A 23,226-nucleotide genomic window follows, 5' to 3' on the forward strand; every position below is an offset into this window, starting at 1 on the left:
TGTGTGCCATAGATACGACCACATCCTGTGTAACAAGACACCGACTTGTGCCTGGCCAATCGGCAGGGCCCACAGTCCTCTCTCCTCCCCTTACTCCAACCCCCCTATAAAACCCCTCTACCCACAAAACTCTCTCTCTCTCTCTCTCTCTCTCTCTCCCTCGCATCCTGCCGCTGCGTTGGTAAGGAGGGTAGAGGAGCCAAGCCCGGGCTTGAATAAAGACTCTTTGCTTTTGCATCGGACACGGCTGGCTCCCTGATGGTCTTTTGGGGATCCTGAAATCTGGGCATAACAAGCCCTTTGACTGCTGTGTGCCCATGAGGAAGTCGCTCTCCCTCTCTGTGCTGCTTTAGCCTCACCTGTACAATGGGCCAAGCTGCTGCTCCTACTGTCCCACTTGCCCTGAGGGCTTTCTGCTTCCTAGTCAGCACCCAGCCTCACCACCCTCCCCTCCCACAGCTTTCCTGGGACATTGCAGGACCCTCTCCACCTCTTTCATGGACCCTGTGATGGAAAAAGCGAGGGGCAGCGCGGTAACCTTAGCAGTTTGGGGAGTACCTCCTTCAGCAGCACTGTGGTTCGATCCATTCCCCTGGTTGTGGGGCGCCTGTTGCCTCCGAGCAGCTGGGGACTTGCATGTGTGCAGGAGAATGGAAGAGACACGCCCATCCAATGCAGGGCTGCTGTCAGAGGAAAAAATCCCACTAAAAAGCCTACAGCACCCAGTATTCCCAGGCGGTCTCCCATCCAAGTACTAACCAGGCCCGATCCTGCTTAGCTTCCGAGATCAGACAAGATTGGGCGCATTCAGGGTGGTATGGCCGTAGACGCTGGAGCCGGCCTCCGGGAGCCTCAAGAGTGCGCTGCGCCAGGCCTCCAGGCCTGCTGAGCCCTGGGCCCCCTGGCTGACCTGGTGCTCAGCTCCCCCCACCGCCCGCCCGCCCGCCAGCCCGCCCTCTAGCCGGGACTAGATCAGTCCCTGCTGAGCCACCAGCTGCCTCTCCTCCACCTTCTGCGCTTTCAGGAGATGCGAGAGGCAGGAGAGCGGCTCCTGGTGGGGTGCGATGTCCCAGGGAGCCCGGAAGGGTCCCCAACTGGGCTCCGCTAGGGATTCCACTTCACATCCCCATGGCAGCATTTTGTTGTGGAGAATCCAATGGCTAAACACTTAGCTGGGACCCAAAATGTGCGTGTGCGAAGGCAGGGTCCAGGGGGAGGGGAGGTGGAGGCCGCCCACCGTGTAGGCCCACAGCCAGCCCCAGGTCTGATGCGCCATGTCCCGGGAGACCATAGGAGGGGATATGGCCTGGGTGGTCACCCCTTCGTTTCCTTTATTTCACCCTCTTACAGGTGGAGACCTATCGAGGTGGCCCAGGGCGGTGTGACTCTACCAGTATCACAGCCCAGGCCTGTTGGGAGTGGCAGTCCAGGCCACATCCCACCCCGTCTAGTGATCTGGCCCTCTCTGAGTTTTTGCATCCGGCACAGGTCACAACACCCACAGGTGTGGCAGGTTTGATGTCATATACACCGGTCCAGGTCTCTAGAAAAGTGTTTCCTGCATCATCCCTCGTGTGTCGGTAGGGTCCCTGGGAAGGCCCAGGAGGACACATGGCTTTGCCAGGACACTAAACCGATCAGACACTGCCCCAGGCAGTGTTAGGGGCAGTCAGGCAGGCAGGCAGGCAGGCAAGGGGTCCCAGATTGGAGAGGGTGCAGGTTGGGCTGAGGGACACCCCCTCCCATGCACGAATTTCATGCACCGGCCTCTAGTCTTACTAATAGGTCTCACTGGCCTCTCCTGAATGCTAGGCCCCTGGTGGCAAGAACGGGGAGCTGGGGGGTTGGGGAAGCTGAGTTGGAGAACTTGGAGTATTTCTGGGGGTGTCAGTCAAAAGCCCAGAGCGGTTTCCGGGCAAGTGTGCTTAAAGGAACACATACAGGTAATGGAACCTTGCAAACTTGATGTCACTTCCTCAGTGACAGGACAATACAGAAGCTAGAACTCTGGTCACCAGGCACCACATTCCTGAGACAGGCCCCTATCACCTCACTTGACTGGAGACCTGGGAGAGAGCAGGATGTTCTCCACTGGTCTCCAGATGTCCTTGGGCTGTGTCTTTGGAAAAGCTTACAACAAAAGCTGTTTCACTCACGCAGACAGTGGCTCTAGTCTCCCTTCTGATGCCTGCTGTAGTTGAACAGTAGCCTCAGGTAACTTAGGACAGCCTAGTGTTGGCTAATCCCAGGGAGGCCTCAACTGGGAGCACTTGTGGGCATCATATCAGTAGACCACAGCGCCTTTCATCCTACATGTCCTCTACTGGGGATTGAGCCCACAACCCGGGCATGTGCCCTGACCAGGAATCGAAATGTGACCTTCTGGTTCATAGGTTGATGGTCAACCAATGAGCCACGCCAACCAGGCAGTAGTTTTCTATGTATGACACGTTTTATCTTATAAAAACTTATAATAGCTGTAATGCTATAAATTTTTTTATTTTCTTTAACTTATAATTAGTTTAAAAGCTTCAACAGTAGTATGATGCACTGAGAGGAGCAGAATATCACTCCTGGGCATGTGGGGAGCCAATATAGGGTTAAGCCTCAGACTGACCTGTTGGCAAAGTCACAAACAAGTCCCAGCTTAGAGAGCATAGTCCTTTTAGCATAATTAGGCTTGACCTTATAAGGCTCCCTAGATCTTATCTGGGAAGCTAATGGGCTGAGATAGATGCAGCAAGTGCTGCCAAAACAAGTGAAACTCACAAGAACAAAAACAAGTGAAACTCACAAGAACAGTGTAACTATGGAAACCACTACCTTGTTTACCTCTGACTATAAAATAAAGGCTCAGCTTGCCTCTGCATCTTTCTCTGTGGCCTCAGCCAGGCACAGGGAGATCCATGGAGACTAAAAAGAGCTATGCTGATCATCTGAACACTGACTCCGTGTAAATCATTCTTCGCTGACTTTGTCCACACCTTTGGGAACCCCTGGCCCGCTGGGGCTGGACCCTGGCATGGGCACAACAGCTGGAATTGTGTGACCCGAATGTTACCACAGGGAACATCAGAGAAACCAAAATCAGGCATGTCTCACAAAGTATTTTGCCTGTACTCTTCAAAAAATGTACAGGCAATAAAGTACAAAGAAAGACCAAATTTCAGATAAAGGGAGATTAAAGAAACATGATAACCAAGAGAAACATTTATTCTATACTGAATTTTGGACCAGATTTTTATTTTTAATGGAATAACTGAAGAAACATGAATTAGGTAAAAAAGTAGATAACAGTATGTTAATTTCCTGAATCCGATAATTATACTATCATTGTATAAGGGAATGTATTATTTTTAGTATTATTATATGTTTTTATTGACTAGAGAGTGAGAGGCAGCCTCCTGCACTCCCGTCACTGGGGATCAAGCCTACTACACGGGCATGTGCCCTGACCTGGAATAGAACCGGCTCAAACACTGAGCCACGCCAGCTGGGCTGAATGTCTTATTTTAAAGAAATTCACACTAAAATGTTTAGCGGTAGTCAAGCATCATGACTGCAATTACCTTATTTAGAAAGAGAAAGCTGATGTGACAAGATGTTAATATGTGGGGACTGTGCATGAAGAAACTATGAGCACTGTCTGTACCACCTACTATTATTTTTATAACTTCTCTGTAAGTCTGCACCTGATTTTAAAAAGACTTCTAGCCCTGGCCCAGTAGCTCAGTGGGTCAGAGTGCCATCCTGATGAGCCAAAGTTGTGAATTTGACCCCAGGTCAGGGCATGAACAAGAATCAGCTAATGAATGCATGAATAAGTGGAATGACAAATTAATGTTTCTCTCTCTCTCTCTCTCTCTCTCTCTCTCTCAAATCAATAAAAAATGATTTAAAAAAAAACAAGCAAATAATCTTGGTAGAAATATATAAAGGTTAGCAATAAGCCACCTATAATTTATTAAACATCTTATCTAATAAAGAGGGAATATGCTAATTGTCTGCCTTGCCCCCCAGCCTCGCCTCATCCAGCTTCAGTCCCCCAGCCCCCCCAGCCCCGCCTCATCCAGCCTCAGTCCCTCAGTCCCCCCAGCCCCGCCTCACCCAGTCCCCGCAGCATCCAGCCTCATCCAGCCTCAGTCCCCCAGTCCCCTCAGCCCCGCAGGGGAAAGCAGTTGGGGGTGATCGGGCCAGCAGGGGAGGGTAATGGGAGGTGATCAGGCCGGCAGGGGAGAGCAGTTGGGAATGATCATGCTGGCAGGGGAGCAGTTAGGCATTAATCAGGCCAGCAGGGGAGTGGTTAGGGGGCTATCAGGCTGGCATGCAGAGTGGTTAGGGGCAGTCAGGCAGGCAGGCAGGCAAGTGGTTAAGAGCCAGCAGTCCCAGATTGTGAGAGGGATGTCTGACTGCCGGCAGTCGGACATCCCTGCAGGATCAGGCCTAAACCGGCAGTCAGACATTCCCTGAGGGGTCCCAGATTGGAGAGGGTGCAGGTTGGGCTGAGGGACACCCCCTCCCATGCACGAATTTCATGCACCGGCCTCTAGTCTTACTAATAAAAGCCTAGGTGGTCCTCACGCCGTCACCCCGTGATGCCCTCATGCCGTCATAAGATGGCTGAGCGCACAGTGGGTGTGCACAGGTGGGTGGGGCTGAGCTTGACGCTGCATGCGTGTCTCAGAGCCTGCCTGGGAGTCCTGCCTCCTCCCAGCTCCGCACATAGCCAGGTGTGGGGGTCCCACGGCTCTGCGCAGCGTGGAGGAGGCCTGCCTCTTAGGAGCAATCCATCGAGGAGCCCTGGATGGGTGGGCAAGGCCTACCTCTTTGGGGCAATTGCTTGTGGGGCTCCTGCACCATGACAGGGCACAGGTCAGGCTGGGGAACACCCCTCCCCCCCAGTGAACGGATTTCATGCATCGGGCCACTAGTTGTATAGAAAATCTGAATATTTAATATTCACAAACATCCAGAATGTATTACTATACTACCTAAAATGTCAAGAAAACCATGATATAAAGATAATCTTAATTTTTGTATCTCCAAATTTTACCATTAAGCAAACGTGTGCTTGGAAAATGATACGATTTGTTTTTATATTTCACTCCCACCTCACGTCTAGACCACAGTTCCTCTCTGTGAAACAAGGCCATTGAACTAGAAGGTTTGAAGCGCGGCCTCAGTGCCAGCCCAGGCCACTGCCATCGGCTGTGCAGCGCAAAGGGGAAGCAACGTCGTCCTTAGGCACAAGTTCTCTTACTTGGCAAAGTAAACCCGTAAGAGACTGTGCTGGGCACTCTACCCCTGGAGCCCCCACAGCGACTCTATAAGGCAGAGAGGACTGTCTACCACTTTGCACAAGAGAACAAGGGCAGGAGTCCGGGGTACGCAGCTGCACAGTGGCAGGGCCAGGCTCATGTCCGTGCGCGGCCTCCGGCCTCAGCCCCCTCCCTGGCCATGCCCAGCGGGCCCCTCTTCTCGGTGCTTCTCCAGTTTTCCATTCACTTGTCCTAGACATTGCTGCTTCTTTCACCTTAAATGTGTTCTCTGAAGCTTGCTGAAATGTATCCGTATCCACACACACACGCACACACACACACCCTTTCCAATTCTATCTCCTGACATAAAAAGGGCGTGTGTTAACCTTGCTCTGTGTTGTTGTTGTTGTTGTGAGGGTTGTTTTTTCATCTCCACAGGAACATCAGGTTCCTCTCAGACGTGGTTGACCAGAGGAGAATGAATCACAGTATAGACAGAAAATTCTTTTCTATCTAGAATTTCTCCAGAGAAGCATCCCGTTGCCTAGCACCTCCTCAGTTCACAAATTTAAGATCAAATTACATGAACATTAGCAAGTCTTATACAAAGCACTCTTCAAAGACTTTTTTTCCTACTATTTCCCCCCTTCCCTGTAATGTTACTGATTCCACACAAGACAACCTGATTGGATACTACTCATTTTCTCTGGAATATTCACAATTATTTGCACTTCTTACATAACAGGGTTAGTAATGCTATAAAAATTTCAGCACAACTTTCTGTATGTCCAGAAATAACTTATTATAGTCAAACCTCTTGCTGCTGTGTGAGCACAGCCTTTCTAAGCAGCCAGGCTGACGGTGGTGGCACAGGGACTTGGAGATCTTTCATCAATGGCCCAGCCTGTTCTGTTGACGTCCAAGTGCAAGTGTAAAGTTTTAAAACTCCTCTTTTTCTACTTATTTAAAAACAGAAGTTTTTACGGGTAGTGTGTTGTGTATTTAGTTTAATATGATTTCAAATCCATCTGCTTATGATTTGAAGTTGTTTTAGTGCCCTTGTTTATGACACAGACCAGAAAGGTTGTTTTTAGAAGTAAAGTTGTGTCAGGATGTCATCACCTCCCCTGTGGGCCCAGCTGGGGGTGTATCCGCAGGACTAGGGGGAGCAGCAACCATGGCCTGGGACCTGTAGGCTGACTCCTGAGTCTATGAAAAGTGCTGGAGAGTTTGTGCTGGGCAAGGCACACTCTGCTAACCTAAACAGCCCTCGGAACATTGGGAGACATTTCTCCCGCGTGGCCAAGGTGACCCTGGGTTGGGCAGTGGCCCTAAGCCCTGCCCAGCCTTGGAGTGACGGCCTTGGAGCAGCCAGCCAGCCCATCCCAGCACCGGTTCCCCGCAGCGCAACTCAGCAAGCAGGGGCTGAGGTGGGAGCCGCAGCTGGAAGTCAGGGCGTGACTCCCCGTCCCCAGCTCCCATGCAGAGGCCCACCCATCTCGGTTGCATTGGGACTTTATCCTTTTGTCTCCTCTGCCTGGAACAGCAGTGTGTTACCCTGTCATTTGTGTGGACTGTGCTGTTTCTGTATTGGCTTCTTAAAAGATATTGTCATATGTGCTGCTGGCTTGCGAAATCATTCCAGTCCCTATGGCAGACCTGGATAAACCAACTGCTGGCAAAGACGGAATCAGCCTCTGAGCATAATCTGCTGCCTCTCTCCCACAAAAACAAAGGAGTAGAGGAATAAGAGGGAAAACCATGAATACCAAATCCAAGGAGACCTTTGAGTCACTGGTGGGTGTTTTTTAATTACTGCTTATGTCTAACAACCTGTATTTGTTTGCCAACTCCACGAAGAGCACTAAGGAGGTTAATGCTAATGAAATTTACTACTAAGTGTTCAACTTAAACAACCAGGTGGCTTTATAGATGTCACCTATCCTATATAATAAAACACTCATATGCTAAGGGTCCAGTCAACTGGTTGGCCGTTCAACCAATCAAAGCATAATATGCTAATGATGTGCTAATATGCTCAAAAGCTCGCTATGATGTGCACTGACCACTAGGGGGCAGTCGACCAGTTGCTATGATGTGCACTGACCACTAGGGAGCAGACACTCCGACCTGTAGGTTAGCTTGCTGTTGGAGTCCAGCCTATCGGGACTGAGCAGGACTGGCCAGACATGCCCTGGAGCCCTCCCGTGATCCCTCCCTGGCTGGCCAACTTCCTGTGTCCTTCCCCAGCCCCGGTCATGCACCTGTGAGGTCCCTCCACCTGGCCTGCACCCTCTCGCAATCCGGGACCCCTTGGGGGATGTCAGAAAGCCAGTTTTGGCCCAATCCCGCAGGCCAGGCTGAGGGACCCCACTGGTGCACGAATTTGTGCACCAGGCCTCTAGTCTATACTAATAAAGAGCTAATATGCTAATAGTCGATACGGCGTAACGGTGACAACCAGGTCATTAGCATATTAGCTGGGACGTTGCTCCGGAGACGGGGCGGAAGTGGGGAGGCGCCCGGAGGAGGCGGGACCATCCCGTGCTGGAAATGGCAGGGGTGAGAACCCATAGCACCCCCCTCACCAGTCCTTCGCCACCCACTGTTCGCACTCTGAGTGCTGCACAGCCCACCTGCCAGGGGAAGGAGCACAGCACAGCACGGGGGAGGCTTCCATGCTCTCCTCCGGCGCCATGATGGGGTGGAGCTGCCACATTGCTCCAGAGATGGGGTGGAAGCAGGGGGGCACCCAGAGAAGGCGGGACCAGCCCGAGGCGACTCCAGGGACTGAGGGTGGGGCTTGAAGTGGCCAGAGAAGGCCAGAGGGTTTGGGGGCTGGGCCAGGCACGCTGGAGCTCTGTGTGGACAGGTTCAGGTGTCAAGGCAGGGCTGCAGGTGGGTGGGCTGGGCCGCGCCATGTGATTTAGAATCATGCACTGGGCTCCTAGTCTACATAATAAAAGCCTAATATGCTAAGTGCTCAGTGACCAATTGTTCAACCAATCAAAACATAATATGCTAATGATATGCTAAGACCGCTCAACCACTTGCTATGATGTGCACTGACCACCAGGGGGCAGACAGTTGACTGGTCAACCAGTCACTATGATGTGCACTGACCATCAGGGGGCAGACACTCCAACCAGTAGGTTATCTTGCTGCTGGGGTCCGGCCGATTGGGACTGAGTGAGATGAGCCAGACATGCCCTGGAGCCCTCCTGTGATCCCTCCCCAGCTGGCCAACCTCCTGCACCCTGATCGACTCCCAAAGGGCCTGGATGAGAAGGGGCCAGACACGCCCTGGAGCCCTCCTGTGCGCCCTCCCCAGCCCCGATCATACACCGGTGGGGTCCCTCAGCCTGGCCTGTGCCCTCTTGCGATATGAGACCCCTTGGGGGATGTTGGAGAATCAGTTTCGTCCAGATCCCGCAGGCCACTCCCCTCAGGAGGGCGCCAGATGCAGGGCTCACGGCTGGCGAGTGCTGCTGCGGCAGTGCAAGCCTTTCCCAATTGGGACTGATTGGGCATGAGCCCGCAGCAGGTGCCGTGGAGCCGGGATGAGCGGGCGTGGCAGGTAGGAGCTGCAGGCGGCATTGGACTGTGGGTTTCAGCCCAATCCACACAGACCCCCGCAAGGAACCCTGCCCATGCACAAATTCATGCACTGGGCCTCTAGTCTATACAATAAAGTTTTTCCAATGATGTCCTTTATAGAAAAAAAAATTTACAATGGAAAAATCACTTTGTAACTTAAGGCTTTACTTTATTAGGAGAGATTGACATTTTAAAAATAAAGCCTAACCATAAAAGCAGAAATATACTTAATCTAACTGGCATATACTTTACAAATTTATTACTTGTAACTGTGAAAATTTTAGTTAAAATTTAGTTGCTCTTCCCAAAGTTTAGTAAAAGAAATTTGCCCTTCAAAGTTTTTGGACATTTCACCAAATTAATATCAAGCAAATGGAATAAAATACCAAGCAACTTATAAACAACTTGAGGCCCAGTGCACGAATTCATGCACAGCTGGGGAGGGGATGTGGGAGGTTGGCTGGCAGGCCTGCCCCCGATTGGGGTGGGGGGGCAGTCAGGGGCGGGACTGGCCAGGAGGAGGGGCTGCAGACAGATGGCCAGCCACTCCCACCCCCAGGTTGAACTCCTGGTAGACGGGACAATTTGCATATTAGCCTTTTATTATATAGGACTAGAGGTCCGGTGCACAAAAATTTGTGCACTTGGGGGGGTCCCTCAGCCTGGCCTGTGCCCTCTCGCAGTCTGGGACCCCTCGGGGGATGACCACTTGCCAGTGGAAAGCAGGTCTAAGCTTCAGTCGGACATCCTTAGCTCTGCTGAGGAGGCGGGAGGGGCTCCCACCACTACTGCTGTACTGGCAGCCATCAGCCTGGCTCGTGGCTGAGCAGAGCTCTCCCTGTGGGAGCACACTGACCACCAGGGGGCAGCTCCTGCATTGAGCGTCTGCCCCCTGATGGTCAGTGTGTATCATAGTGACCAGTCATTCCCAGTTGTTCTGCTGTTAGGGTCAATTTGCATATTACCCTTTTATTATATAGGATAGAGGCCCAATGCATGGTTGGGGGCCGGCTGGTTTGCCTTGAAGGGTGTCCTGGATCAGGGTGGGGGTCCCGCTGGGGTGCCTGGCCAGCCTGGGTGAGGGGCTGAGGGCTGTTTGCAGGCCGGCCAAACCCCCCAGCAGGGACCCTCACCCATGAGGGTGTGGCCAGCCTGGGTGAGGGGCTGATGGCTGTTTGCAGGCTGGCCACACCCCCTTCAGGGTCGGGGGGGGGGATCCTGCTGGGGTGCCTGGTCATCCTGGGTGAGGGGCTGATGGCTGTTTGCAGGCTGGCCAAGTCCCCCAAAGGGGACCCTCACCCCATGAGGGTGTGGCCATTCTGGGTGAGGGGCTGATGGCTGTTTGCAGGCTGGCCACAGCCCCAAGCCACCCAAGCTCCCAGTGGAGGCCGGCTGGAAGCAGGTATCTGGGATTTATTTGTCTTCTATAATTGAAACTTTGTTGCCTTGAGTGGAGGCCACAGCTGGCCAGGGCAGGCGGGAAGCTTGGCTTCCTCCATCGCCAGGGCAACCAAGCCTCCTGCTTGCTCCAGCTCCGTGGTTGCCAGCCGCCATCTTGGTTGGGTTAATTTGCATATACTCGTTCTGATTGGCTGGTGGGCATGGCTTGGGGAGTAGTGGAGATGTGGTCAATTTGCATGTTTCTCTTTTATTAGATTAGATTTGGCACAAATGTCAATACAAATTCCGAATAAGAAAAGTCATACTGACATCCTACAAACATAAAATATGTTTAAGTAATTCTCCATGTAAGTACAAAGCCCACATTTTAGTGAAAATGAAAATGGATTTCCCTGTGATGTGATAGACACTGAAGATGATTACAAATAACTGTCTATGGTCAGTCTCGTTTTAGAAAGTAAAGAGCCAAATGGCATTGTATTTAAACTCCCCCTGACATTTTCCCAATGAAGTGAGCTGCAAACACCGGGAGGATCCTTGTATGCTCCAGAGGAGTAGACAGCTGAGAGAAGACAGCAAGGATGCGGAGATGCGCCATCTCTGTGTCCAGCCTGCACCTACGCTTAAGTCACGCTGTGCAAGTACTTCCTCGAGGGAGAAGATGTCAGGTAACAATAGATGCTTTTACTGGCGGAAACTCCACTTACTGTAGCCTCATTGCAGACCGTGCACTTCACCACGTGCTGGTGGAGCTTGCCGTCCAGGCTGATCAGCGACTGGCACACGCGACAGTTTATCACTGGGATGCCCCTGGGGTCCAGGCTGGCAAAGGTGGTGAATGGAGGGTGCAGCTCCGATAAAAAGATACCAGTCGCTGAGTCAGTCACACAAGTTGGGTTTGAGCATAGGAAACTGTCAAAAAGGTGTCAGGGCCAGCCTGACAAGGTTGAGCCGGGCTGGGGCAGGGAGGTGGGAATTGAGAAAAGAAAGAAAGACAGGAAAGCGGGGTCTGGAGGACTCCAGCTCTCGAAGAACTGAAGTGAAGTTTATTAGCCACACAATCTTATTTATACACAACACACTGAATAGGAGGTCTGTCAAGAGGAATGTATTCTTTGTTCCTCTTAATCTCTAAGGGAGAGACACAGCAGAAGGACAAGTTCTCAGTACAGCATATCTCAGTAAATAGTTACAGACTTCTTGGTAAGCCATGAAAGGCTGTTCTCATTCTACTGATAATCGCCATCCAAACAAGTCTGGGAAAACTGTGTGGGTGAGGGTCCCAGCCTTGCTAGCCCCTTCAGGTGCAAGGACCTTGCCAGCTCACATCTGGCCCCCAACAGAAAGGTCCCTTTTTCTTTTAGTAACATGCATAAAACTAGTCAATCTATCATCATTTCAGAGCAGAAACACACATGGGACTGATAAAATCCAACTCATCTTGCCAGCTCTACCCCCAGTGACCTAGTTCCTGTTTACAAAACTACACCTCAAATATCAACTGCCTTCCTATGTGCAAACCCATAGGGCTTGTCTTAGAAAGTGATGATGTATGCCCAAAGTAAAAACCTTACATTAACCTTACATCAATATTTCTTGATCTGACTACCAAGAAATAGAAACAGCCAATGAAAACAAAGTTTTTACAAAGCTTATAAACACACTTACATGTCGTGTAGCTATATTCTGAGTTTATACAGAACCAATATAATAACTGCTGGCTATGACAAGCAAAATGGAGTTCTTGTGTCAATCAAAGAAAGACAAAAATGAACCTAGGAAAAATAAACGTATCAACATGGAACAAAGCTAATTAGGGTGTTAATTTCAGATGCAAAACAAAAACTTAGATTTTTGTCTCAAATTTTTATTTAACATTAAAAATCTAGGATTTCACTGAGGTATGGGTAAAAAGTATGGCTGGGATCTGGTTTAAATACTCCAAGAAAAAAAAGAAGAATTAGATGAAATAAGAGTAGCGAACTTTTAATAATTGATAAATATAATGAAATAGAAGGTCATTTTGTTTTTACTGCCTTTGTGTGTGTGTGAAAATTCTCAGAATACAGAGATCCACACACTGTTTTTAATAGTCCTAAGGCTGACTGAGTGGCTATAGGACGGAGGCCCAGTTTCAGGATCACGTTTACCTACCAGAAGTGCAATCTTGTCTAAATGTCTGACAAGAGCGATCTGGCCTGCTCCTCCGCGACCCCTCCTCGTCCTCCCCTCCCCATCCCCCCGGCCCCGCCAGGCTTCTCAACTGCAAGCAGAGGAGAACCTCCCACTGGGCAGCACTGTTTTAGGGCCCAGAAAGGCCTTCACATGATTGAAGTCCCACAGAAAAGAACTGATGTCTGCAAAGGCTCCCGAGAGACTGTGAAATATGATCACAATAGCTAATCGTGAAAAGAGCTATTTCTGAAATAGAGATTTTCTATCCATTGGATTGGATTCTGAGCTCTGTGACATTTTAACATGGGTTAGAGCAGAGTACATTATGGTATGTTTAAGATTCACATATTACCACCTGGCATCATTGCAGTTTATCATGTAGATTTTTTCAGTCTTGCAAAGGATTAGCAACAAGTGTTATTCATTCAAATGACCCATTAGAAGCTGAACATCTGTGGCAGCCACAGCTCTGAATTGGCCACTGTGGAGCGACAATGCCCAGCACAATCTGAAAGAAGCTACAGATGTCTTACATTTCACAAATAGTTTTACATCCTGGGAAGAATTTGAGGGTGATGCAGAGTGACTGCATGGTATTAAACCAAGAAGACACCAGCAGGTTAAAGGAATAGTCACACAGAGTTAGCCTTGCAAGTGGCAGAGAAGTTGATCAGGTCTCAAAAAAGATGTTGTCCTGGCAAAAGGACACACACCTCAAGGGACAATTGAGACGCACAGCCTGGTGAGTGACACTAAATGCCGTTGTCAGTAATGATAAGTGAATGCAAGCTTCCTCTCTTGCCTTTCCCTATGATTCAGACCCCTATCTTGCATAGTAGGATAGAAAGCAAATTTAAAGACAGGACAATATCACAAAGAAAACAAGTGCAGTGGAGTTGAGGGAAGGAGGCCATAATCACAATCACACAAAAGGACACAGAACTCAGAAGTGTATTCTACAGTTAGTACACCTACAAGATCTAGGCTCAAATAGAAAGTCTCAGGGTGACCTTATGAAATATTTGCATCAGAGCCTGCAAAATCCTGTGAATTCTTCCTCTAAAACTTGCCCTACATAATTTCTCTTTTTTATTTTTATTTAATTTTTCATGATGTCTAATCTTTAAAAAAAGCCTTCAATGACAAAACTCTGCCCAAATCTACTATCTCAGAAACTTGGGAAGCAGAGGGAGAGAGAGCAATACCCAGTGAAGATTATAAATCTAAAATGGTGAGATTGTAAGTCTTATGAGGCTTGCTTGGGCTGACTTACAAGCTCCGCCATGGTGTCTGTCTCTGAGAGACGCTCACTAAATACTTGTTGTCTGGAAGGAGGAATGAAAGAGTAAGTGAGGGAGTCACTGATGTTTATCAGACACGTGCATTTCTCCCGGGAAAGCACACTCAGTCTGTGGCTGCCCACTCCTCACAGAAGAGCGGGTCCTGCAGGGGAGTCAGCGTGACTGGAAGGGCTCCTTCCCGCCAGCACGAGAGAGGCGGTCTCTGGGCCTCGGAATGGGATCCAGTCAGGAGAGCAATAGAGTGACAGAAGTCCCTGCCTGATTGCACCAATAAACACTGTTCTCCTCCCAATCACTTCAATGTTCTGTCCATTACTTCAGCCCTAAGCTGATGTGGACATATTTCATGCACATTTTTTTAAAATTGATTTTTTTACAGAGAGGTAGGGAGAAGCATAGAGAGTTAGAAACATCGATGAGAGAGAACGTCGATCAGCTGCCTCCTCCACACCTCCTACTGGGGATGTGCCTGCAACCAAGGTACATGCCCTTGATCTGAATTGAACCTGGGACCTTTCAGTCTGTAGGCTGATGCTCTATCCACTGAGCCAAACTGCCCAGGGCTATATTTCATGCACTTTTATCCAAGGAAACCTTTACTATCTATCTATATATAAAAGCCTAAGTGACCGTTACAACCGGACAACAGGCTGGTAGCCATGATGCACACTGACCACCAGCAGGCAGATGCTCAACACAGGAGCAGAAACCACAGGCATGGAAACATGGAACAGACTGATGAATCTCAGAGGGAAGGGAGGAGGGGGGAAGGGCGGGAAGAGATTTACCAAAGATCTTATATGCATACTAGAGGCCTGGTACCCATGCACCAGTGGGGTCTCTCAGCCTGGCCTGCGAGTATTGGGCTGAAACTGGCTCTCTGACATCCTCCAAGAGGTCCTGGATTGTAAGAGGGCGCAGGCCAGGCCAATGAACCCCACCAGTGCACAAATTCATGCACCGGGCCTCTAGTAACTCTATATTCTCTTATAAAGGCCCTGTAATTCCAGAAGTGTATTCTACAGTTAGTACACCTACAACAGGGGTCCTCAAACTACGGCCCACGGGCCACATGCAAATACAAATATTGTATTTGTTCCTGTTTTGTTTACTTCAAAATAAAATATGTGCAGTGTGCATAGGAATTTGTTCATAGTTTTTTTTAAAACTATAGTCCAGCCCTCCAACGGTCTGAGGGACAGTGAACTGGCCCCCTGTTTAAAAAGTTTGAGGACCCCTGACCTACAATAATTAGCAACTCAAATTGTTCATTTGATCTCCTTTCACATTCAAACGGTCAGCAGATCACCATCGTACCTAATTTAAATCTCTGCCCTGTATAAAAAGTGTACTGTAATCTTAGAACCAGGGACAAGTAGGTATTAAGACTCACAAAAATTATGCATTTTGAAAGTCTTATTACTTAAACAATAGTCATTTTCCTTATGGGTTTGCCTATATGAAGAGCATTTTTCCTACATGTGAGCAGTCCTCCATCCTAAAGAATTCTCTCAAATTTTTAGAATTGTATAATGTTAGAAATTCAAGCTTCATAGGAATTATATAGTCTAATTTCTTCATATTGGGGAAGAGAAAACTGAGGCCCACACACGGTATATGTAATGTTCCTTCAAAACACTCCAAGGACCATTATAATTCTGTAAACCCACAAGTGGTCAAGTTACATTTTCCCATCACAAACATCAAACTCGCTTATCTATTTGATGGCAAAGAGCCCATCTATCCTACAGACCCGTCCTGTGTGTTGATCCGCACTTCACACTGTCGGGCTGTGTCCCCAGCATTGGAAAGGCTTATGTTGTCTGTGGGACACTCTGAATGGCATCATCTCAGTCTCCCTTTCCAAGTGTCTCAATGGAAGTGTTCTCCAGTTAATTCACTTATTCACTATGACACGCTTTTTAGAAAAATTGTACTGAATTTATTTGGTTTCATATGTACATTTCTATAACACATCATCTGTGCCTGGGTCCAAAGTCAAGTCTCCTTCCCTTCCACCTTCCACTCCCTCCCCCACCACTTTCCCTCTTGTAATCGCCATACTGTTCTCTGTGTTGATGTGTTTTTTTCTTTTTGGTGAATCCCTTCACCTTTTTCATCCAGCCCCACACAACACCCCTCCCGTCTGACAGCTGTCTGTCTGTTTCGTATCTGTGAGTCTGTATATATTTTGTTCATTTGATTATACATATAAGTGAAATCATATGGTATTTGTCTCTCCCTGATTGGCTTATTTCACTTAGCACAATACTCTCCAGGTCCATCCATCCGTGCTTTCTCAAAAGGTAAGATTTCCTCCTTTTTTATGGCCAGGAAGTATCCATTGTATAAATACTCTATGTATCTAGCCTGTGTTAAAACTGAAAAATGACGTCAGATAAAATGAGAGGAGTTTGGGGCTGCGATGGTTACAGGACGGTCCAGGGGAGGATGCAGGAACAGCCTGTGGGGAGAGCCCTGCTCTCTCTCCTCCCTGGGCTGTTTGTGGGGAGGGCGGCTAGGAGAGAGTGACAGAAAGGGGAGCCCACCTTTTGTTCTCTCCTCCCTGCATCAAAGAAACAAAACTATTCCAGGGACTTTTGGGTTCCTCCAGAGCCAGGACACGCTCCGAAGGACCGTCCGGCTGAAGCCAGCTTGGAGGGAAATGTGCTAGCTGTTGCCATTTTTCATTTGACATCTAAGGGAAAAGAGGTCGGTGCCCAGACTAAACAGTTTTAAAATTCCCGCGGCACAACGGTTGGAAATCACTGACTTCGAGTAATATTTTTACCTTTTAGTTACCTAAGCAATAACTTTCTACCTAATTAACAATGATTTCTATTATATTTTACAGTGTGGTTTCTACCTTCAGGTCTTTACTTATGTAAACTCACACCAGGAAGGGACCCTGGGGGGGGGGGGGGCGGGGGGCTGGAGGGCTCGGTGTGGTGACAGGTGGCAAAGTGATGCTTCCTCCGCGTGGGAACCGGCTGCCGGCCCCACAGCAGGAGCAGCCACTCCGCGGACTGCGGCCTGGGCGGCTCTCACCACCCACTGGGGCCTTTACAGAAAGAAAATGAGAAGGTCTCCGCTCAGGTCCTAGTCAGACCACCAGGGAACGGCTATCACAGCCTAAAACCACCAGCTACTTCTCACCCTCACGGGGCTTATCTTGCTGGAAACACACACAAACCTCATTGTGCAGATGGCGAAATTATAATGTACCGACCAGAGCAGAGAGCGCTGACCTCGTCTCTCTGAGCCTCGCTTCTGAGCAGAGAGTCCGTCCTCTGGCGTCTGAGGAGACACCTTCCCTCCGGGCACCCGCCTGCCTCCCGGGCACTGAGCTGCCCAGGGCGCCTTCTCCCGAGACCCGTCCTTCAACCCCGGGCCCTCCGCATCCATAACGGGGACCTGATTTCAAACTGCCCGGCAGGTCCGGACAGTGACTCGGGATGAAGCAAAGTTTGGATAAAATCCACGGTCAGATCCCTGCGGCCCGGGAGAGGGTAGGGGAGGACCGCGCGCTGGGCTGAGCCCAACGCCCAGGCCCGGGCGGGCAGACGGGCCGCACGCGGTGTGTCCTGGAGCGGGAAGTGGCTGAGCGGTGTCCGCGGAGGCGGCGGCTCGGCCTCACGTTTATTGCGCTGAGGTTATTGCGCTGAGATGCCCGAGCGCCCCGAGCAGGAGGCAGAAGCAGCAGCCAAAGGCTCAGAGGCGGCACCGCTGCGTGTGAGCCCCGCGCCCGGCTCGCGCCGCCTCTGCCTCCGCCTCCGCCTCCGAGAGCGGGCGCCAGCGGCGGCTTCCAGCAGCGGAGACGCCGAGCCGGGCGGCGGGGGGCGTGGGGGGGGGGGGGGTGGCGTGGATTGTGGGAGACGGTCCACAGTACAACACTCGGACCCACCAGGACCGTGGCAGCAGCTACTGAGTGAGTCTAGGCTTGAAAGGGCGTCGCTTGTTACAGGCATTTGAAAAAGACCAGGTCTTGTAACCAGCAACTGACTCGAGTAGCCAGTTTCTAACAGCAGCTCAGCCCCAGGGCGTTTCCGGCGGGGCTGGTGGCTGTGCCCTTGGCGAGGAGCCAGCACCACCGCCCGGTACCTGTGGTCGCTGCCACGCCTCCCCCAGAGACGGTCCGTGCAGAGCAACGCGATGCCGCCACCTCAGGTAAGGCAGGTCGAAGTCCAGCCATAGATCTAAAGCCGCGCGCAGAAAAGCAGGCTGTAGACAATTGAAATTATTTCTGTTTTGGTAAGAAGCATCTTCAGCCCTAGCTGGTTTGGCTCAGTGGATAAAGCCTCGCCTGAGGACTGAAGGGTCCCGGGTTCGATTCCAGTCAAAGGCACATGCCCAGGTTGTGGGTTTGGTTCCCAATAGGGGACATGCAGGAGGCAGCCGATCAATGATTCTCATCATTGATGTTTCTATCACTCTCCCTCTTCCTTCCTCCTGAAATCAATCTCAACTGCCCTCAACTGCCAGCCTGATCGCCCCCAACTGCCCTCACCCTGCCGGCCTGATCACCCCTGCCTCAGCCCCTGCCACCTGTGGCTTTGTCTAGAAAGAAGGCAGGAGGACCGGGTCTAATTAGCATATTACCCTTTTATTAGTATAGATTATATTTTTACAACTAAGGTTTCTTTATTGTCTATGTAAAATTATCAGCATACATTTTTTTCTTGTTTTACTTCTTTTTATGGCTTCTCTGTTTCAGACCTCATTTGAGGGTATTACAGCCGATGGCAATTACTCTTCTTATACTATAAAAGGTAGTGTGTCGCCCTAACTGGTTTGGCTCAGTGGCTAGAGCATCAGCCTGTGGACTGAAAGGTCCCAGGTTCAATTCCAGCCAAGGGCATGTAACTTGGTTGCAGGCACATCCCCAGTAGGAGGTGTGCAGGAGGCAGCTGATCGATGTTTCTCTCTCATTGATGTTTCTGACTCTCTATCCCTCTCCCTTCCTCTCTGTGAAAAATCAATAAAATATATTTAAAAAAAGTAGTGTGTCTACTGAGATTATATTTGTAGCAATGTTGAGTTTTACAAAAATTTCAAAAGGTCTATTAGATAAGTATCACTTTGTTCTAGTCCTATCTAATAATGGACAAACATGGTAATTAACCGTACCTTTGTTACGCCTCCCATTAGCTAATCAGCACGATATGCAAATTAACTGCTAACAAAGATGGCGGCTAATTTGCATACCGCAGGAAGGGTGGGACAGTGTGAGCCGCCAGTGCGCCGCCATCCAGGGCAGGCTGGCCCCAGAAGCCGGCCTGCCTTGCCGCTCGGGATCCTATCTGGGTCCTGGGAGGCAAGGCAGACCGGCCCCAGAAGCTGCTTGATATGGTAGTAACTCTATCAGTAAGCACTCTGAAAGTCAGTGGCATAGATGCACCAATTAAAAGATTATGAGAGTGAATAAAAAACAAAACCCACTTTAAATATAAAGACACATATAGATTAAAAGTAAATGAATTCAGCTGCAGCCTGTTTTGCTCAGTGGATAGAGCGTTAGCCAGTGGACTAAAGGGTCCCAGGTTTGATTCCAGTCAAGGGCATGTACCTCAGTTGCTGGCTTGATCCCCAGTCCCTATCAAAGCATGTGCAGGAGTCAACTAATCAATGTGTCTCTCCCTTTCCCTTCACTCTCTCTAAAATTCAATGGAAAAATATCCTTGGGTGAAGATTAACAAAAGCAAAGTAAATGGACTAAGTAACATTAAAGGGATTATAAGAAAAATATATTCTAAATTTTGTTAGTTGTATAATGGCTATGTTTAAATTATTAACACCTAAGAAATTGGGTGAAGGGTACATATAATATGCTATAGTATTTTATAGTTTTTTTACATGTATGAGATTTCAAATTAAAATATTAAAAAATTAAAAATTAATAAAATATTAATTGAAATGTATCTGCATTACATGAAAAATCTCCTAATTGCTTCTAGCATAGTTTATTAAATTGTGCTAAAATTTACAAGGGTTCAATTAAAAAATATCTGAATTCTAAATGATATAATAGAAAATATATAATAGTGCAGTTATAAGCACTTATCTGAAAATAAAAATTTTAAGAAGTGAATTTAAAGAAAGGATTAGCCAAAGAAAATATATGCACAACCCATGGACACAGACAACAGTATGGTGATGGCCAGAGAGAAGTGGGGGGCAAGAGATGGGTAGGGGGGGAAAAAGGGTGGAAATAGGGACATCCTATATAATAATAATAAAAGGCTAATATGCACATTGACTGAACAGCAGAATGACTGGTTGCTATGATGTGCACTGGCCACCAGGGGGCAGATGCTCAATGCAGGAGCTGTCCTCTGGTGGTCAGTGCACTTCCATATGGGGAATGCCATTCAGCCAGAAGCTGGCTCATGGCTGGCCAGCGCAGTGGTGGTGGCAGGAGAATGTCCAACTAGTGGTTTAGACCTGATCCCTTGGGGGCCTAAGCCTTTAGTTGGACATCCCCCGAGGGCTCCCTGTCTGCCAGAAGGATGTCTGACTGCAAGCTTAGGCCTGATCCCCTGGGGAGTGGGCCTAAGTCGACAGGTGGACATCCCCCAAGGGGTCCTGGACTGTGAATGGGCGCAGGCGGGGCTGAGGGACTCCCCTCCCCCTCTGAGTGCACAAATTTTTGTGCACCAGGCCTCTAGTTTAAAGATAATATCATAATTTATGGTTACTCAACATATAGTAAATAATACTCATCAATCCAAAGCATTCATGATTATGATATTTTGCCATCTCTCTTCAGATGAGCTAATATGCACAATATAATCAGGTAATGTGTCAGCCAGTAAAATATTTTTTATTGCTTCCTTAACTACTGAAGCTATATAACAACCCATACAAAAGCCGTGGCTTAAAACAGCAGGACTGGGGGACAGGCTGCGGTGGTGCTGGTTCTTGGCAGGTGGAGAAGGGGGCTGCCCCAGACATGGGCACCTGCTCCTGGTGAGCTGCCAGCCTCCCTTCTGGTTGCCCATGTCCCTGACCTTTAGCTCCTATAAGAACTTGGTTTTGGAGATTCCTGCGGTCATTTTGGGAGTGAAGTCCGCCTTGCCTTTGTTTCCTGCCCCTGAGTCTGGAGATAAAGGTGCGAAAACTCCAGGAACTGTGACAGTAGCACTAATGCAGGCTTGCTCTGCCCTCTGTGCCTCTGACTTCACAGAAATGGCCAACCACACATCACATTTCACACACTGACCTCTTTAAGGACACGCCATGTACATAAAGGAAACTTGGAGAAATCTCACTACCGAACTTCTGTGTTGCAGAAGACACTTTGGTATAAAAGCCTCTCAGAAAATATGTTTTCTAAAGGAATGGAAATGGAGTGAGAGTGTAAGTGCAGTGTGTTTGTGGGTAGAGCCTGTTTTCTCTGTTCCTCAAGGGCCGGTGAGCAGGCTGTACCGCCCGATTGCAGCCGCACCTCCATCGCTGCCACAGGCTTGTGTTAGGTGAACCCCAGAGGCTGGTCAGTTTATACCTGCCCCCCACCCCCTGGGAGAACAGAGGGCTCCCTGGTGCTCTGTGTCCTGTAGGCCTGAGGGGGTGAGAGCAGAGGAAGGGGGAGAGGACACAGCTTTGGTCTGTTTGTAGTGTCTTCATTTTACATTCTGTTTTATTAACGTGTATTTTTACCGGAAATCACCCAAGTCCTCCAGGTTTCCAGGTTGATGCAATAGGTTTCTCTTATTTTACTTTTAATTTCTCCTCTTTCTAGTTTTCTACATAATCGTTACAGTTAACGAACAAATATTGATATATTATTGTCAACTTAAGTTTACATTTTATTTAGGCTCCCACAGTCCAGGCTCAGTCTCAGTCCTGACACCTCTTTTAATTACTCTCCAGTCTTCCAGCTGGTTGGGTGCTATGCTAGGACACGGGAGGGGGGAGAAATGCGCTGCCAGGGTCCGTGCTGTGCAGACCGCAGGGACTGCATGGGGAGGCATGTGGGCAGCTCTTACACACGCCAAGTGACAGGATTCGGTCCTAACTTAGAAAGGTCGGCTGGTCACAGCGTGGAGGTGGGACTGGACGAGAGGGGACAGGAAGCTGAGCAGTGGGCTGGCTGGTGAGCGTGGTGCTGGCCGAGCTGAGGCAGGGTCGGGGTTGGCAGAGAAGCAGGGTGTGAGGACCAGAGAGGCGCGGACAACACTGTCCTGAGGATGGAGCCAGCAGGGGTGTGGGAGCTGGAACCAGGGGGACTGGCCATTCGGACCCCAATAGGAGAGCGCATTCTGCTGAAAGGAGACTATTTGCTAATCTCTGGATCTATTGGCCTTGAAGGAAGGACAGGACTAAGAAGGGAGAGGGGAGAATGCTGATCACAAGCGGGGCAGCAGCCAAAGGCACCACCTCACTGACTCCTCCCAGCCACCCAGAGGGAGCGTCATCCTCATCTGACGGGAGACCGAGTCTCCATTCTCTGCCTGAAGCCGCACAGCCGGGAGGTGGTGGGGCCGGAAGCCGGCTCTGCGCTGTGGGCTCAGGCCCTGCCCCGCAAGGGCCTGGGCTCCACTCGGAGCTGCCAGGAAGCTCTTGTCAGGCGAGGCCTCAGGAAGGGGCGTGGGCAGAAGCAGACCTGCTGTGGCCAGGAGCACAGCTTTCCAACCCTGGAGGAGCCTGGCCCACGTGGCCCAAGGGGCTGGCATCGTCCTGCGCATCAGGAGGCCCTAGTCCCACTCCTGGTCAGGGCACGTGTGGGTTTCAGGCGTGGTCCTCGGTATGGGCGTGCGGGAGGCAGTGCATTGGTGTTTCTCTCTCTTTCTCCCTTCCTCTCTCTCTAAAATCAATTAAAAAACAACAACAACAACGCTGGAGGCAGGAGTAGGAGTGGTAATGGTGAGAGGGCTGGAGTTTGCAGGGGTGAGTACCAGAGAGGAGGGTTTTAAGCAGAAAAAGAGTCTCCGAAATGTCATGAAGATTCTTCTTGATTCTCTGGTTGAACACCAAGCTGCACGTACCTGGATGGGATCCCAGGAGGCCTGGACAGACACGACTGAGGACCGAGCCTCTCCTGTGAGGCTGCAGCTCCCACGGGCCCGGGAAGCCCTCCTGGCTGGCTGCCAGGGTGCAGAGACTCACGAAGATGAGTCACCCTGGGAGAACTCCGAGCCTGTCATGGCTGCTCTCGACGCACCTGGACTTATTTTAAAAGCAAGCCTCGGACGGACCAAGTCTGTCTGCAATTTAATAAGTGGTTGCCAAACAAAGCACTAGATCTACTGAACCCTATCAGCATATGGCTACCTCAGGATGAGCAGCGGGGCGCCCAGCACCCAAGCGAAATACAAGAGGCTGAGAAGCAAACGTGTGACTGATCATCAAGAGAAAACAGTAGAAGCCAACACAGAAATGACAGGGTTGAGAATAAACCACCCCAGCATTTTAAAAGTGTATTCAGGTGTTTATAACAAACATAAAAAGAAATAAAAATGAAAGAAGTGGGAAACCAAGATGGCAGCATAAGTAAA

General features: G+C 49.6%; 1 non-coding gene across 1 annotated transcript; it reads right to left on the reverse strand.

The window, feature by feature from the left end:
* Positions 1–710: 710 nt before the first annotated feature.
* LOC138996522 (5S ribosomal RNA) lies at positions 711–829 on the reverse strand. The gene has a single exon (XR_011468805.1). It is a non-coding gene; the product is annotated as a 5S ribosomal RNA (ribosomal RNA).
* Between the last annotated feature and the right edge of the window lie 22,397 nt (positions 830–23,226).

Source organism: Myotis yumanensis, unplaced genomic scaffold, assembly GCF_028538775.1.
Source record: "Myotis yumanensis isolate MYYU_CA2020_CCGP unplaced genomic scaffold, mMyoYum1.0.hap1 SCAF_17, whole genome shotgun sequence".
Classification (NCBI taxonomy): Eukaryota; Metazoa; Chordata; class Mammalia; order Chiroptera; family Vespertilionidae; genus Myotis; species Myotis yumanensis.